This window comes from Akebia trifoliata, unplaced genomic scaffold, assembly GCF_017979445.1.
Source record: "Akebia trifoliata isolate Shusen 1 unplaced genomic scaffold, ASM1797944v1 Contig00676, whole genome shotgun sequence".
Lineage (NCBI taxonomy): Eukaryota > Viridiplantae > Streptophyta > Magnoliopsida > Ranunculales > Lardizabalaceae > Akebia > Akebia trifoliata.
The window spans coordinates 7,998-24,856 of NW_028237140.1; the positions used below are offsets into that span (position 1 = coordinate 7,998).

The 16,859-nt window shown below is 32.0% G+C and overlaps 1 long non-coding RNA gene across 2 annotated transcripts; it reads right to left on the bottom strand.

Annotated features, from left to right (window-relative positions):
- Positions 1-2,683: 2,683 nt before the first annotated feature.
- LOC147381176 (uncharacterized) lies at positions 2,684-10,949 on the bottom strand. Of its 2 annotated transcripts, XR_015174732.1 has the most exons (7): positions 10,885-10,949; positions 10,671-10,724; positions 10,002-10,076; positions 7,083-7,136; positions 4,178-5,813; positions 3,898-4,091; positions 2,684-3,811 (listed from the first exon to the last, which is right to left on the bottom strand). It is a non-coding gene; the product is annotated as an uncharacterized LOC147381176 (long non-coding RNA). The 2 variants fall into 2 exon arrangements; XR_015174731.1 differs by lacking the exons at positions 7,083-7,136; positions 10,002-10,076; positions 10,671-10,724; positions 10,885-10,949 and having other exon boundaries at positions 4,178-6,885.
- Positions 10,950-16,859: the final 5,910 nt, after the last annotated feature.

The window sequence follows — 16,859 nt, forward strand, 5'->3', positions numbered from 1 at the left end:
CATGAAGACTTAAAAAATGATTTTAGGGCTGTCTATTGGGCCCATGAACCCACTAAGGGTTATAAATTTGAAGGGGATGAATGAGGGTCCTGAATCCTCTCGGGTCTGATCCTTTTGTGGATATTTTTTTTTTCTCCTTAGCAATTGAAGTTGTAAGTAGTCAATGCGAAAGTAGGCTCAAAAAATCAAATAATTTGTTACAATTGAGGTGGCAAGTAGTCACAATCTTTGACATCTCATCCATGAACAAAGATCGATTCGTCTTGGAAGAGTCATCCGATTTATTCGAGCCCTCCACCTTATTTGAGAAACACATGAGGTTTGAGATGACTAGTCAACTTGTCAATCCGTTTCACTGACGGTGATACCAAGACGAATCAAACAAGTCGTCTTGATCTCAGACGAGATTTAAAACCATGCTGACAAGTGATATTTGGAGGAGTTAGTCCTTTCGGGATCCATGTACAAGGTTAGAGTCTCCACTTAGTTATTATGGTCCAATACTTAATGACCCAAGAAGCTAAATAAGATTATTTGGAGATCAAATTATGAGACCGAAAGGATTTAGGCACCCGAACTCACCCAACAATGGTTGGTCTCTACTACTAGGGGTGTAGATCATGTTGGGCCAGCTTGATTGGAAAAAACCCAAGCCATATTATAGCCTTCCCACGGGGTCAGATCAAACTCAAATTAATAATTAATTTTTTTAATTATCTAAAAATGAACTGTTTCTCTACAGTTTTCAACATTAAATAAATCAAATAATTTGTTACAATTGTGAATATAACAAAGTGTTGAGAGGGGGGGGGGGGGGGGGGGGAATGAAACCGAAACAACAAACCACAAAGAATGAAAGATTGAAAACAAGAGCACAAGAAGAATTTATTGATGGGGTTTGTCATGAAATCACATACTATGTCCTTGGGCTCGTGAGCTAATCTATTATGATACCAATTACATATTTCTCCATCTCTTCAACCCTGGTTACAATTTACATAGATTTTCCTTTCTCTATTCCTCTGATTTTCACCTCTATTACTATTACAATTTCGATTCTCCTCTTTAAATAGAAAAAAAATCACCCCTTGGAAAAGAATCTTAATTCAACTAAAAAAGAAACTCCCAAATCTGGAATTATCGTAATACGACTATTTTTCCAATCAAAGTCCTACCAATCCGGTCATGAATTACACGGGCTTGCAATCCATCATCAAGAAGATTACTCGTTGTGCGAATATGAATCAAAGCCATTTTCGATCCAAGGTAGGTATCAATATGAAATGATTCTTGTAGAGGGTAATAATGGTATGTTATCTAGACCATACACGTGCCCTAGCCGATTAAGTGGTATTTGGAGTGTGCTAGTAAACCCAATCCTGCCCAGTAGCAGGGCAAACCAAGTTAGTAACGTCTGATCTGACTAATGGGACAAGACAACATAAGGAGAGATCTTGTCTGCTTAGCAAGGCAGGCAAAATCCGAATATCTGCATAATCTTAGACTATGCATGTCAAGTCCGGAGATCTCCGAAGAATCTTGGACTCAATCCTAGATATTCAGGTTTCGTTTAGGATCCTTACAATCGGGGATTCATTGTAATCGAATCTATATTAAAAAGGAAACCTTGATTTGAAGGAAGAACCTATAAATAGAGGAATTAATGGAGAAGAAAAGATCATTTGGCCGAGAGGAGAAAGGCTGATATTATTTTTCTTGAATATTGTTATTTCTACAACTCTAAGTTAGGCATCGGAGGATTATTGGTAGTTATCACACTAGTGCTTATAGGAGGAACTTAAGAGCTACTTTGGTTAAGTAGAGCATAGTCGATCAAGGTAAAACTCGATTCCGCCTTTACAATTCCAAATGAGCATTAATATATATCAGGACGAGTATAAGTGTGAACCAACCCAATTTCAAAAATCAAAAAATTCATTTTATTTCTAACTTGTCGTTACTCGGTAAAATAAAAAAAAAATCAAATTTGAGTGATTTAAAAAAATAAGATAAAATTCATTCCAGGTCCAAATGAAGTGATTTCAAAGTCTTTATCCAACTTTAAAAATTCAAGTTTCTAGAAGAAAACACATGATTGAATAATTTAATTTAAAATATTTTTAACAAAAATTTCCCAAAATACAAGATTTAATAGAAAAATTTTGTGCATAGTGGCCCAGAAATGTGAATAGTATAAAAATCATGTAAATTTCTTCAAATGGAATTTTAGGCCTATAGTCAATAGAAAAAGGAGGTATACTAAGGGCGTGTTTGGATACTAAGAGCAGAACTACTATTCCAAAGAGCAGGAGCTGGAGTATTCTGTGGAGGAGCTGGAAAAGTAATTCTGTGCAGAAAGGGCGTTTGGCAATCAAACTCTGTGAAGTACTGGCAGAAGTACTTTTGTGCTGGAAGTCTGTTTAGGAACCATACTAACTTTTCATGACTTTTAGAAAAAAGACCAGAATACCCTTATATTATACCAGTTACTATTTTTTTGTTTTTTAGTATCATAATATGCCTTCAAACTATAATGTTTTTGACATTTTAACTATAAATATAATATAATATAATATAATAAATAAATATTAATATAATATATATAATTTTTAAATATTAAATATTAATATAATGTGTTTAAATCCATTATACTCAAATTTTAAAAAAAAATTAACACCTCCCTTAAAAATTGGATGGTTTAACCTATCACCTGTTGAATTACCATATATATAAAAAGATGTCTCAAACATACCAAATCCTGATATATATATCCATACTTAAACAAATCTCATACATAAAATCTACATATATTTATTTAAGAAATAACACATTATAACTAACACAACTATTAAAATTAAAATTGTTATAAACTGCAATATGATGCATAAAAAAATAAATCATTCATAGTCTTTTGTTGTGCATTTTTCTTCACAAGTTTATCAGTTACATCAACTTCGTCAATAGATTCAACTTCATCAACCCATAAAAATCCTCTAGTATCATTCTAGAATTAAAGAATAAATAAATTTCATTAGGTTGTAATAAAAATATATATATTGTAAGAGAAATATGATAAATTCATATATGTCTTATTGACAATTATTACCTTCTAAGATAGACACCAATAAAATTTTCTACCTTTATTTTCTTTGGTTCTAGCAGTAATAATAACCAACTCTCGACCACACGAACAACAAAGTACCATTAAAAATACAATCAAAGATTTCAAATGCATGAAAAATCAAAATAGATAAATTTAAAACAACTTACAAAAATAACAAGTCAAATGTTTAACATCATTTAAATTAAAGTACTGAATTTAAGACAAGTCATTCTTATATATTAATATCATGCCGATCATAGGCCTCTTTTATAGTTTCTGCTATGACTTCTCTTTTTTGTTCCATAGCCCTATTTGCTTGACGATGTGAATGCACAATTGGATTTCTATGATCTAAAGATGTGTATCCTTCTTCTATAAAATTATCTTGATCATATTGGGCAAATTTCACATCTGATAAACCTTCTTTTCGAATAAAATTGTGTAATCCCATATAGGCAATCACAATATCTCGTTGCGTATCAAATAAATACGAATGTATGTCACGTAAAATTGCCCATCGCGCCTTCAAAACACCAAACCATCTTTCAATGACATTGCGTAGGGAATAATGTAGATGATTGAACAATTTTTTCTTCCCTTTCTCCCATACCCTTCTCCGAAAATCTTGTAGATGATAACAAACACCTCTATATGGTGCCAAATACCCGTCCATCAATGGATATCCAGAGTCAACCAGATAATACTTACCTAACAATCAAAATGAACAACTACAATCATTATAAACTTATTTAAGTAAATAAAGTACTATATAAATTAATACTGTAAATACCGACCTTCTGATAGGTGTGGAAATCCTGAATTGGGATCAGTGATGGTTTTCAACAATATATTTATACGTAAAAAATATGTCGAAGGAGCATATAGCCAACACATTCTGTGTTATGCCCTTTCGACCTAAGAAACGAAGTTGGTCTGTTGCAAGAACATGTGCTCCAATATGAGTACCATCTATCACTCCCACGCAATCCTTCATGATGAAATAATAATGTATAAGTAAATACATCAATTAAAAAAATATATATTGGTGTTAATAAAAAAATTGTAATAAATTACCTTAAAGAAAGGCCAGTATCTTCGACTAGTCCGAATTTCAGGAGGGATCTCATTCTAGTATCGGGGTACGATAAGAGTCCTACATAAACGTAGAACTGCCTCCAAAACTCTATGAAAATGTCTGCTTATAGTCTCTTCTGAATGTTGAAATCGATTAGCAGTCAATCTCATACTTGCATTTTATCCTAATATCATTAGGAACATTGCCAAAGAGACTTGTAAAGAAATGCGTCTCGTACTTTTTAGGTTTGCCTCGTCGTGAAGAGATGATAATAATTTGTAAAAAACGTGTTTCTCCATTCTAAATTGTTCATGACATATATAATTATTTCCTGATAAAACATATTTTATATAATTTTCTCCAACAAAATCACAATTTGTCTTGGGTTGTTTATTTAAAATATATTCTTGTTGAGGTAAAATCTGGCTTACTACCATACCAATTGCTAATAGTTCAAGATCATCATCCGAAGATGAATCTGAAACATCCTCAGCTGGCGATAAATCCATCACCTCTTCATCCGACAATGAATCCATCACCTCTTTATCCGATGATGACGACATCAAAAATGCATCTGACGATGAATCCATCAAGTATGTTTATTTTCAAATATATTATAAAATATCAAAAATCAAACTTATAAATAACCAAAATACCATGATCAACCGATAATCAATACTGATTTAAACGTAACATAAATATCTCTATTACATCTGATATTGATAAAAATAAAAAACATCTGACATAAGTAAAGACAAAAAACATCAAACAAAAAACATAACTATATCCATTACATCCGACATAGATAAAGATAAAAAACATCTAATTAAAAAGATATAAATATCTCCATTACATCCGACATAGATAAAGATGAAAAACATCCGACATAGATAAATCCTACATATCGCTACGACCACCAGAACTACCACTAGTTGACCTTTGCCTTCTACCCACCAACCACTGTAGACGCACCTCTTTCGTCTTAAAACAATAGAACATATCTCTGAATCCTTTCTTTTTTTCAAAGTTATCGCATGCCCAACATATAATTCACTCATGAATGAAATATCATCTGATAATTCATCTAATAACGCAACGCAATCTGCGATATTAGTCTTTCCCTTATCCTTAATAGCCTGAACAAGTTGACCAAACTGTTTTTCAAATATATAATTATTTTGGTTGCCTTCTTTTTTCGTAACTGGGATTCCCCACCAGATGATGTTCTTTTTAAAGGTGCATGAGTTATGTTCTCACTTTGAAGATTATCTGTATTTTGAGATATATTTGATGGAAGTTGGGTCTCAGATTATACTTCTGGTTGAGTCTTAGAGACTAAATTAGGACTATCATCATCATCATCATCCAGATTCTCTTCAATAAACTCATAATTCATTGCAGGAGATCGGACATGAGAACCAGTGGATGTAGTCCCACCGAATATAAGGTCTAGCTCATGAACAAATTCGAGTCCCTTGGAATGAAATTTACTCTCAATTGAATGAGTCTATAAAAAAGAATAAATATTAATATAAATATTTGATAGAATAATTACAATTGGATAAACTAGGTTAGAGTATTACCTTCAACCTATCAGCCCACCAAGCATCATCCATAACAATGACATTCCTTACTCTGTCATATCCAATACCACTCATATTCATTAAACCATTCCAACTCTTCCAATCAAGCTTGGTTTTATTCCAATGGTTCTTAAGTTGTTTCAATTCAACGTGTACATTTGCTCTATTCTTAAGCTTCTGCCGAAGGTCTTTCCAACTTTGTTTCTCCAAAGTAGGGCCATTTCTATGACCTTGTTGGACAAATTCAAGACATATATCGATAAATGTCTTGTGAATTTCTCGAGTCCAGATAAATTTTGTTTTGTCTGATTCAGTAGTCAACTCGTTTATCTTACGTTGGTTTTCGGATATTTTCTGTTAACAATTAAAGTAAATGGACAAAACTTGGACGATAATAAATTCAGGGACACTTTTTTTCCTATTACAACAATGAGATTTTTAAGGGTAAATAAAAAATCTATGAAGAGATATGGCAGAAAAACAACCAGGAAGACTAATCAAAATAAATTTAAAGCATAAAGATTTGAAGAAAAAAAGAAGAGAAATGATAGATATGTCGGGTTTATCACATGAATTGGAATACTCTTGGATGTTTGAGAAGGGTGTGGAATCGCATGTCATTGTGCCTCGTGATGCATTGCAGTCTGCATAGTAATTAAATACAATGATGAGGGTGCTAAGGTGGTGTTGGTGTTGGAGTGAAACATAGGTACAATAAGAGTTGTTTATCTTGGTTGAGTTGTTAACTATGTAAGTCTCACCTCCATAATGGTAATTGTGGATCAACATGTTCTTGGTGGAGGTAGTTTCATAATAGACTAATAGTGAAGAAATTGAGACAATGATAAGATGAGCTCGAGACAAAAACCAAAATTTCTCATTTCGACCCCTTGCCTCAACTGAGATGGAATGAGTCAGTGTCCAGATGAACTCATCATATGACCACAAACAAAAAAAAAAAAGAAGATAAATAGCAATTGGTGGATGCTGTAGTGCATAGGTGAGAGAAATGCAATGTTCAAATAAATGCAAGGACAACTTAATAGAAAGTTTAGCAGGACTTAATTTAATTCGATATCTTTTTCAACAAAAAAGATTTAATTCAAATATATATATAGATATATATATATATATATATATATATATATATATATATATATATACAAATTATTCTACCAAACTAAATTCAAACAAATAACAGAAAGATTACGAATTGAAACAAATAAATCGTTTAAATAAATAAAGGATCACAATTAAAAAAAAGAAAAAACAAATTAAAGAATAAAAAGCTATAGGAGAGAAAAAAAAAAGATGAACTTACAGGGATTGAAGAGAAACAAGATTGGTGAGGAGACGAATCAATCTTTAGCTCCCTCTGTAAATTTTCAGACAATTTAAATAATTTATTTATTTAAAAAAATCTACGATGAAATAAAGAAAAATATGTGGAAAAAAAAAATAGAAAAATCGGAAGAAGGAGAGATGGACTTAAACCATGACCTCAAATTGATTTGCAATGTGTCAAACCAACTTAGCTATGGGTCTAAGTCCACAATCACTCTAAGGTTTATATATCTAATGGAGGAAGACCTAGGAGATAAGAGACATAGGGCTAAAGAGAGCCAAAAAAGGATCTTTCCTATACCCCCAATTTTTTTATTTTTTTTTGCTGGAAATATTTCTGAATATTTTATTGGGTTTGTCCTTGCCTGGGAAATCACATAAATGAAAAATAATGAGATAAAATTCTTTTAGTCCATATCAAAGGTTCCAAGAACAAGAATTATGAGTGCCTTCAACATCATTAGGGGCTAGCTCTACTCATTTATATGAACCCTTTATACGCACATAAAAAAAATCAATCGTTTTATATGTGATTGTCTTATCTTGATTTGGCATTGTCATGTGATCAACTTTCTAATTATCGGCTTTCTGTTGACGTTTATGAATATTAATTTGGTCTTTCATAGGATCTAGCAAACAAGGTTTCTTCTTTCAATAGGCTTGTAAATGGCGGCGACCCTTCAAAACTCCAAGCAATACAAGGAACTATCTTACAAATGAAAGCTCCTTCCCAATTGGTAATATATATTTTCTAAGGTCTCGTATTTGATGATTTATCATATCCTCAGCTTTTATTATTTTATTATGTCACCGACATGTTATTTTTAGCATTTCTGTATTGAACATGGGTTAGTATGATGTATCTTTGAATTGAAGCATACTGAAGCATTTTCTACCTTTCCAAGTGTATCACACTATAATTTTCTATCATCTTACTGCTGAATAATACTGAGATTTCTAACTACGGTTTCATCCATTGTTGGTAAATCACAAGCCCATGTTATAATAAGGATGTCTTGAAAAATCAGAAGTCCTTGTTCATCCCAACAAGTAAAACTTCATATTACACAACACTCAAAGAACTAACTTTTCATCAAGAAATATAAATTAGAACACATAACTATGGAAGATAAAAATGAACACAAGTGTTAATAGATTTGATTACATACAATGAGTCCTAATCTTATATAAAAAAGCAACTAAGTACAAAGTCCATCAAGTAGTAGGGCACATTAATTTGGGTAATGCAAAGTCATGGGTACATTAATTACGGGGATACAAAGTCTTGGGTTCTGATTTTGATATTATTTATTTTATTTTGTGATAGATAAATGAACTTAGGAGCAAAATGAAAAGTTCAAGAATACCTTGGCCTGGAGATGATGGTGATGAGAGATGGAAACAAGGTTGGCTAGCAATAAAGAAGGTGAGTTATTTGTAAGTTCTCTACTATTTTCAGGTTATATTGCATTAATTATGTACCCCCTTTGTCTTCTCTATAACACTAGGAGTTCCCTTTATGATGGAACCACAAATTAGTGTCATAATATTACATTCGGTTAAAGTTTAAAATTGTGGTGTTCATATTGTGGTCAAGTACAAGGTCAATGCTTAACTCAATATTCTTGGTTAACATTGTTCTGACATCATTGGTGTTTAGTACAATACGTGCAAACCCTGTAGCCTTACAACAACCTTCATCAAAAGGAAGTCCTTAAAATGAAGAACTCTACATTCTTATGAAACAGAAGACCAGAAAAATTGAAAGGGCTTTGTTTTCTACCCAATTGGCTCAATGTCCTTTTCTATTCCTTGAAAAATATGTTGTTTTTCTTTCTTTCCATGAGTGAAGCTTCCTTATCACTTGACCATGAGGAATAGTCCAAAATATTCCCAACGGGACGGAAAAAGGATGCTCCACACTTCTCTAACAAAGCTATGGCGACAGAAATGAATTATCCCCACTTCACTTGGACATGACATTATGATCGATTTATTTATTTGTTTATATATTGTAGACGAATTAAATAATAAAAATAATATGTAAATGAGAATCAAAGAAAAAAATGTAATAATAAGCATAGCCATAGAATGCTAACAAGAAAAAACAGGATATATTTTGTGTTTCAAGGACATAGTTCCCACTCTTGGAAAGGAGTGAGATATGTTTTACTGACAATCCTTCCTGAAAATAGATAAATGGGATAGTTATGGCTTCAAGCATGAATAAATGAGAGAAATTGGTTGAAGATAATTTATTGAGGCTATTTATATTGAAGATTAACCTGAATGAAAGAAGGGAATCAGTTGAAAATAATTTATTGGAGTTATTTAAGGATCTATGAATTTCACTTGTGTATTGAAAAACACTATTGTGTGCAACGCCTAGGCCAGTGCTTTAACACCTAAGTGTTAGGGTCCTGGCTAGGAGAGCCGGTCCAATTCTTTTGCCCTCCCCAAAGTACAATCCTTCACAACTCACAAGAATACTGTTAGATTCAATCTAAGAGAAGACTGAGGGAAAACATGTCATATAACAACATACTCTCACTCTTCCCTACCAACCGTCCTAAACTTGCATGTGTCATTGCTGAATGTGGGGAAATGTAAAATGCCGCCGTGATACTAATTACAAAAAGTTTATGAATCTAATGTTGATACTCAGGTAATTTATATCGATGTAATTCTCCTAATCATTATCTTTATTGAAATCCAATTACTCGGGTATGTAGTTACATGTTACTTCATTGAAAATAATTTTCACAAGCTCATGAGGAATAGTAGAAGTATCACCAACAACAAAAATATTTCTCTCATAATCTGCCTCTCGGAAAGAACTCATGAGTGCAAGTAGTGAATGATGAAGCTAGCAACTGATTATATGTGGTAGATATACCTGAAATAGAACACTTGGCCCTGTCAAGCAAGTTTATCACCAAGCCATCCTTAAGCTCTTCTTAGGTGATTTGATCTGAAACATACAAATTAAAAATTAAAAAATAGCATATTTTTTCTTGAATAGACAAAAACACACTACTTCTCACTTCAGTAAAGGCATTTTTTTATGGGTAAGCTGGACTTGAACTCACAACCTCAAAGTTTCTTTGCAATGTGTCAAACCAACTGAGCTATGGGTAAACAAATAAAAGTAATGGCATTCAATCATAGCCACAAGATTAATGCAACTGTTGCATATAGTCTGAATCCAGATTTCTAGATCTTACAATTAATCAATTAAAATTGAATCTCACTTCACAGGACTAGAATTTTTTTTCTTCAACATCATCTTTTCTTCATTTTCACCCAAGAGAACTAAAGTTCATTCACACACACAAAAGTTGTGACCCCCCCCCCCCCCCCCACACACCCCATTTACCAAAAGATAAAATCTTGGCAATATGGAAAAGAAACATGGGTAATTGCTTAAACCATGACCTCAAATTGATTTGGGCAAATTGATTGAAACAAATAAATCATTTAAATAAATAAAGGATCACAGTTAAAAAAAAAAAAAACAAATTAAAGAATAAAAAGCTATAGAGAGAAAAAAAAAAGATGAACTTACAGGGATTGAAGAGAAACAAGATTGGTGAGGAGACGAATCGATCTTTAGCTCCCTCTGTAAATTTTTAGACAATTTAAATAATTTATTTATTTAAAAAAATCTACGATGAAGTAAAAAAAATATGTGAAAAAAAAATAGAAAAATCGAAAGAAGGAGAGGAGGAGAGCATAATCAGATAGTTGATTTGCGGAGAGAGAGAGGGAGGGCGAAGCACCTGTTCTCTTGGCCGAATGACTACAAGCAAGAACGAAGAAGAAGAAGGGGCGAGTTACCCTTCTTCGTCTGATTTAGGACGAAAATAAAAGGGGGTATTTTCGTAAAAGTTAATAAAGTTAGGGGTATTTCGGTAAAATGAGCCGTTAGAATATTACTCCCTGCAAGATGCGAAATTGAGAAGTAGGTTTTAGCGACTTTTTCATAAAGAGCAATTTTTTGCTCTTGCGTGGAGTAATTCTTCAAAAGAGTTGTTTATCTAAATTATCCAAACGACTTCTAACTCTCCACAAGAGTCAGAAGTAGCCAAGGAGTCCTATCCAAACGCCATCTAAAATTCTAACAAGCGAACTCTTTTAGAGAGTCAATTTACCTCCATTACACATATCCAACTTTTCAAGAACCTAATCTCTCGTCACTCTTTTTATTATCGAGTCCCAAATAGAAGAGCTCTTCATAGCTGCCACAAAAGGGAAACCAAGGCATAGTAAAGGAGTTAGCCTAACCACCCAAGCATCTTACTCTAATTGAGGTTAAAGGCCAAACTTGAGACACCTCAAAAGTCAAAGCAGCCAAGCAAAAATTTTTAACCCAATTAGTCACTAGAGCACATATTCATAAAAACAAATGCACCATTTGCAAATTGGGGATACGAAATCCCAGGACCCTAGTCGTTAACCATGCAGCCATCAAGCTTTCTATGTTCATTGCCCTGACATCATCCACCCAAAAACCTTTATAACCAAAGTTAAAAAGGAATGGGGATAATAGGTTACCTTTTCTGAGGCCTCTATAACTTTCGAGAAAATCGAAAATGGATTCATTGACCAAGATTAAAATAAATAAATAATAATGGTGAGGAAATGTACGTCATGACCCAATCATCCATTATTCACCAAAAACCATACACAGCAACATGTTTATGTAAGACAAAGAACAATCTTCCAATTAGTTTGTTGATTCTCAAAAAAATATCAAACAATTGGACATCAAAAACTTGTTGATTCACACAAAATACCAAGCAATTAATGTAAAATGCAGACATCACCCCTCGAGTGTGACTTTGACATTTTACCGTTTCATATCCTTTTTCCCTTTTTTTTTTTCGATTTTTACCTTTTTCAATCTTTCAAATAAAATATCCACTTTCTAATATTCATCAACTCAATTTGAGTTCATTGAATAATAAATCATTTTTTCAACTATGAAATTCATTTTTATCAATAACATTGAAAAAAATACAAAACTTAGATCAAAACGGGGTCCGAGCGGTGTACAAGACCCAACTGACGGAAATAACCCAGTAAAAAATCCTATTCACGTATAATTTGTTATAAAATATAATTAAACATATCAAATATGCAATTCTGGCGTGAATTTGAAATTACCAATTGAATTCTATATTTTTAGAAACTCACCACAAATTTTTAAATAAAATCTTAAATGCAATTTTCATAATCTACGATTACTAATAGAAATTGAGAGTTCCTTACAGTCTCTAGGCGATAGGATCGAATCGCGTGTGCAAAAATCGAGATGAATAACACAAAAATCTAGGCGACTCGTACTTCAAGGTGATTGATTTTCGAATCTAATCCGGTGGTTTCGAAGATCTCAACGTCGTCATCCTTTCTCCCTTCTACGATGGAGGACTGTTTGATCCCGAAACGGATGAAATCCAAGGTCAAAGTTTCGAAACTCCCGTATATAAATACGACTGATTTTTGACAATACGGGGTGAAAAAGAAAGTGAAACAAAAAAAGGTTGGGTGGGTTTTGTAGAGAACACGACTGCGGACGTTTCTCCCTTCTGCGTCGGTCGTCGACGATGAACTTTTTGTCGTGAATCTGAGGTTGAAGTTTAAAAAAAAAAAAATACTTAAAAAAATTTCGTTGGCTATTTTGGATGGGTTGGAAGAGACGAAGAATTAAAAAAAATAAAAAATTTTATTTATATAAATTTTGGGGCGAAATCGGTATTTCGCCTATTGTTTCGTTTGATGATAATTTGACTATCTGGACTCCAAAAATAACGAATGAATACTCTATTTCATTTAATTTTTTGTTCCAGATCTAATGGTATAGTTAATTTTTACAAATTCTATCTCTAATAAAATTTTATATTTTTGGCCTGAGGTGACCCCTAAAATTGACGTTATTTTCGTTTTTGATGATAATTCAACTTCTTGATCTTCAAAAATGACAAATAAATAGTCTATATTTAATAATTTTTTATTATGAACCCAATGATATAATCAAATATTAATAATTCTTGCTCTAGCAAAAAGTCATTATTTTAGCCTGGTCCGACTCGATAATCGAAGATTTTGAAACTTTTCTATTCGGACTTGCACTTGAGCGTGCTTATAGGCTAAAGTATATTTTTTTATCATTTTGAATCCAATGGTAAGATCAGATTTCATTAAAAATGATTAGAATAAGGTCCTACAGTTTTACCCTAAGTTTCACTTTTAAGATTTCCTTAAAATTTCATTATTTTTTTTCGAGATACGATTCAAAAACTCAGGTTTTTACAGAAATAAACCTGGATTCTAGTTGTGACTCTACTCTCGTACACGTCCCATACCACGTATGAGTTTGTTTGTCCATACCGTACATTCCAAGATAATATATCACTCTGGATGATATGACAGATTATCTCTTTAAGTATTCGCAAACTCTTTAACAGTTTACAAAATAGCTATATATATATCATTATTTTTCTTTGAAAATAAATAAAAAATTAACATTACAGAGTTAAAAATGGATATCTAGTTTCTTATCATGCAATTGTGGCCACGAAGCTTAAAATAAATAACAGAACATAAACATAACCTGCGTCTTGTGCTATAGAAAGTAAATAAACATGCAACCAATATCGTTATCCCTGGATATCCATTTACCAACTTACACACAACATTACAATGTAAAATACAGACATCACCTCTCAGGTGTGACTCTTACATTTTACCATTTCATCATCTTTTTCCTTTTTTTTTATTCTTATACTTTTTTACGTTTTCAAACACATCATTTATTTTCTAGATTCATTCACTCAAATATTTATTTTTCGATATCAAATCATTTTTCACACTTTAAAATTTATTTTTATTATTTAAATTAAAACTTTACAAAACTTATATCGAAACAGGGTCTAAGTAGTACACAGAACCTAATTGACGGAAATAATCCGGTGAAATATTCTACCCACATATAATTTGATATAAAATATAATTAAACATATCAAATATGCAAGTTCTGACGTGAATTTGAAATAAAGAAAAGAATTCTACATTTTTTTAAAACATATCACAAGTTTTCAATAATAATTCTAAATATAATTTTCACAATCTACGGTTACCAATATAAATTGAGAGTTCCTTACCATCTTTATACGAGAGAATTAAAGTACATGCGCAAAAATAAAGATAATGGGCATAGAAATCGAGATGGATCAGATGTCGAGGAAGTTGATTTTTGAATCTGGCCCAAAGATTTTGAAGATCTCAATGCCGTCATCCTTTCTCCCTTCTATAACGAAGAACGGTTTGGCCTCAAAATAGATGAAATTCGAAGTTGAAAAATCAAAATTCCTGTATCACATACTACTAATTTTTGAAGATACAGGATAAAAAAGAATATAAAACGAAAGAAAATTGGGTGAGTTTTGTAGAGGTCGAGGCTGCGGACGTTTTTTCCTTCTGCGTAAGAAATCAACGACGGCCTATTCGAGACGAATCTAGGTTGAAAGTCGAGAAAAATCTAAAATTCTTTTGTTAAAACCCACGGCTGGTTTTGGACAATTTCAAATGATGATGAACAGTAAATTCGTTTAAAAAAATATTTATATAAGTTTTGGGACAAAATCAGTATTTTACCTGTTGTTTCGTTTGATGATAACTTGACCGTCCGGATTCTAAAAGTGACGAATGAATACTCTATTTTGTATAATTTTTTATTTTGGATCTAATGGTATGGTAAAATTCTATAAATTTTATCTCTAACAAAAATTTACTTTTTCAGTCCGATGGGACCTTAAAATTGACATTATTTCCCTTTTTGACGATAATTCGACTTTTTGGACTCCAAAAATAACAAGTAAATAGTCCATTTTCTATAATTTTTCATTATAAACCTAATGATATGATCAAATTTTAAAAATTCTTTTTCTAGAAAAAGTCTTTATTTTAGTCTGGTCCGACTTGAAAATCGAGGATTTTGTAATTTTTCTTTTTGGACTCATATTTGAGTGTGCTTAGAAGATAAAGTATGTTTTTCAGCCATTTTAAATCCAATGTTGAGGTCAGGTTTCATAAAAAATGATCAAAATAAAATCCTACAGTTTTATCCTAAGTCTTACTTTCAAGATTTTCTCAAAATTTTACTATTTATTTTTTCTCGAGATACGAATAAAAAACTTGAGATTTTACAGCGAATGACCATTCTCTATCTAAGATCATTATCTAAGAGAATGACAATTTGCATTGGCCAAATAGTAGTACTTCTAAGTGTTTTTTTGTATTTTCCCTAAGCTCTTTTTGTAATAAAATCGTCTTATGCATTTATTAATAGGAATGTCTTGAGCAATGCCAAAAAAAAACCTTTTTTTTCTAGCTTTTTAATTGTTTTTAGTTTCTTTCATTTTGAGAGTAAAAGTGTGGGAACTCTATGAAAATAAATAGAAAGCTCAAGAACTTTATTGGATTTTTTGACTAATTGTCTAGTATCTTCATTGTAAGTCTCCTATTTATTTATTTAATTTTGTACACATAGCTTAATACTTAAAAAAAAGGATCTCAAACCATGAGGCTCCATTTTATTTTTCATGCAAAATCCATGGGAGTGAGACTGAAGCGAACAATCATTCACTATTGACAGTGAATGTTAATCCGTTATCTAAGTACGCAAGCATTCATTTTGCAAGCGAATGCTTGTTCGCTTTTTTCTCATTAGTAATTCTAGTAGAGATCATTGGACATCATTAGTACAAGTTCTCATATATTTGAGAGGAATGGATATGAGCTTACATTTTAGTAGAAGCCCAAATGTGTTAGAAGGGTACAATAATGTGAATTGGATTTTATAATCCGATGAATCAAAATCTACTAGTGATTATATTTCACAGAAGGTGGAGGAGTTGTCTCTAAAAAATCATCCAAGTAGACATGTATGGCTAAATCTATAATGGATTCAAAGTCATACTTTAGAGTTATCTAGAAATGAGGATGAATGGTTGAGAAATTTTTTGATAGGTATTCCCTTATAGGAAAAATCATTGCCATCAATATGAATTCCCTATGATAGCTAATTAAGTTGCTATAGTTAAGGATAAAAACCATGTATATAATGGTAAGAGTAGACACATACATCTTAAATATAGTGTGGTTAGACAATTATTGACGAATGGAATGATTGCTTTTGACTTTGTAAGGTCAAAAAGAAACTAAGTAGATCCATGAACAAAACCACTAACTAGAGGGTTAGTGAGTAAAACATCGAGGGGAATGGGACTAAAGCTTATGTAAATATTTAGTATGTGATGGAAACCCAATGTACATAAATGGAGATCCTAGGAAGTAGATTTAATGTGTAATAACAAGTTACTGAACTAGTTGGTGAAACACTAGTGAAAAAGAGTTAGCAAACTCTTTGTCCATTTCCTATGATTTTAAATAGTACTTATGTATAACGGATGAGTGTTTGATATAGATTATCAATAAAATAGTGAACAAAATAAACTTTGACAAGCAATGATCGATCCACAGAGACAACGTTAATTCGACAATTTTTTTAAACTCAAAACTAACTAAAATTGAAGGTAACCAAATTAAAACAATTTTAGGAAAGAGTATCACTAATTAACTAAATGTAAAATAAGAAATAAAAATGCAATGTAAATCTTAGATGGGTTAGATCCACCTGAGCAAATCCTCTCTTTAAATTAATTTGTCCTTTACTTGCCTGATCTTCTCAAGA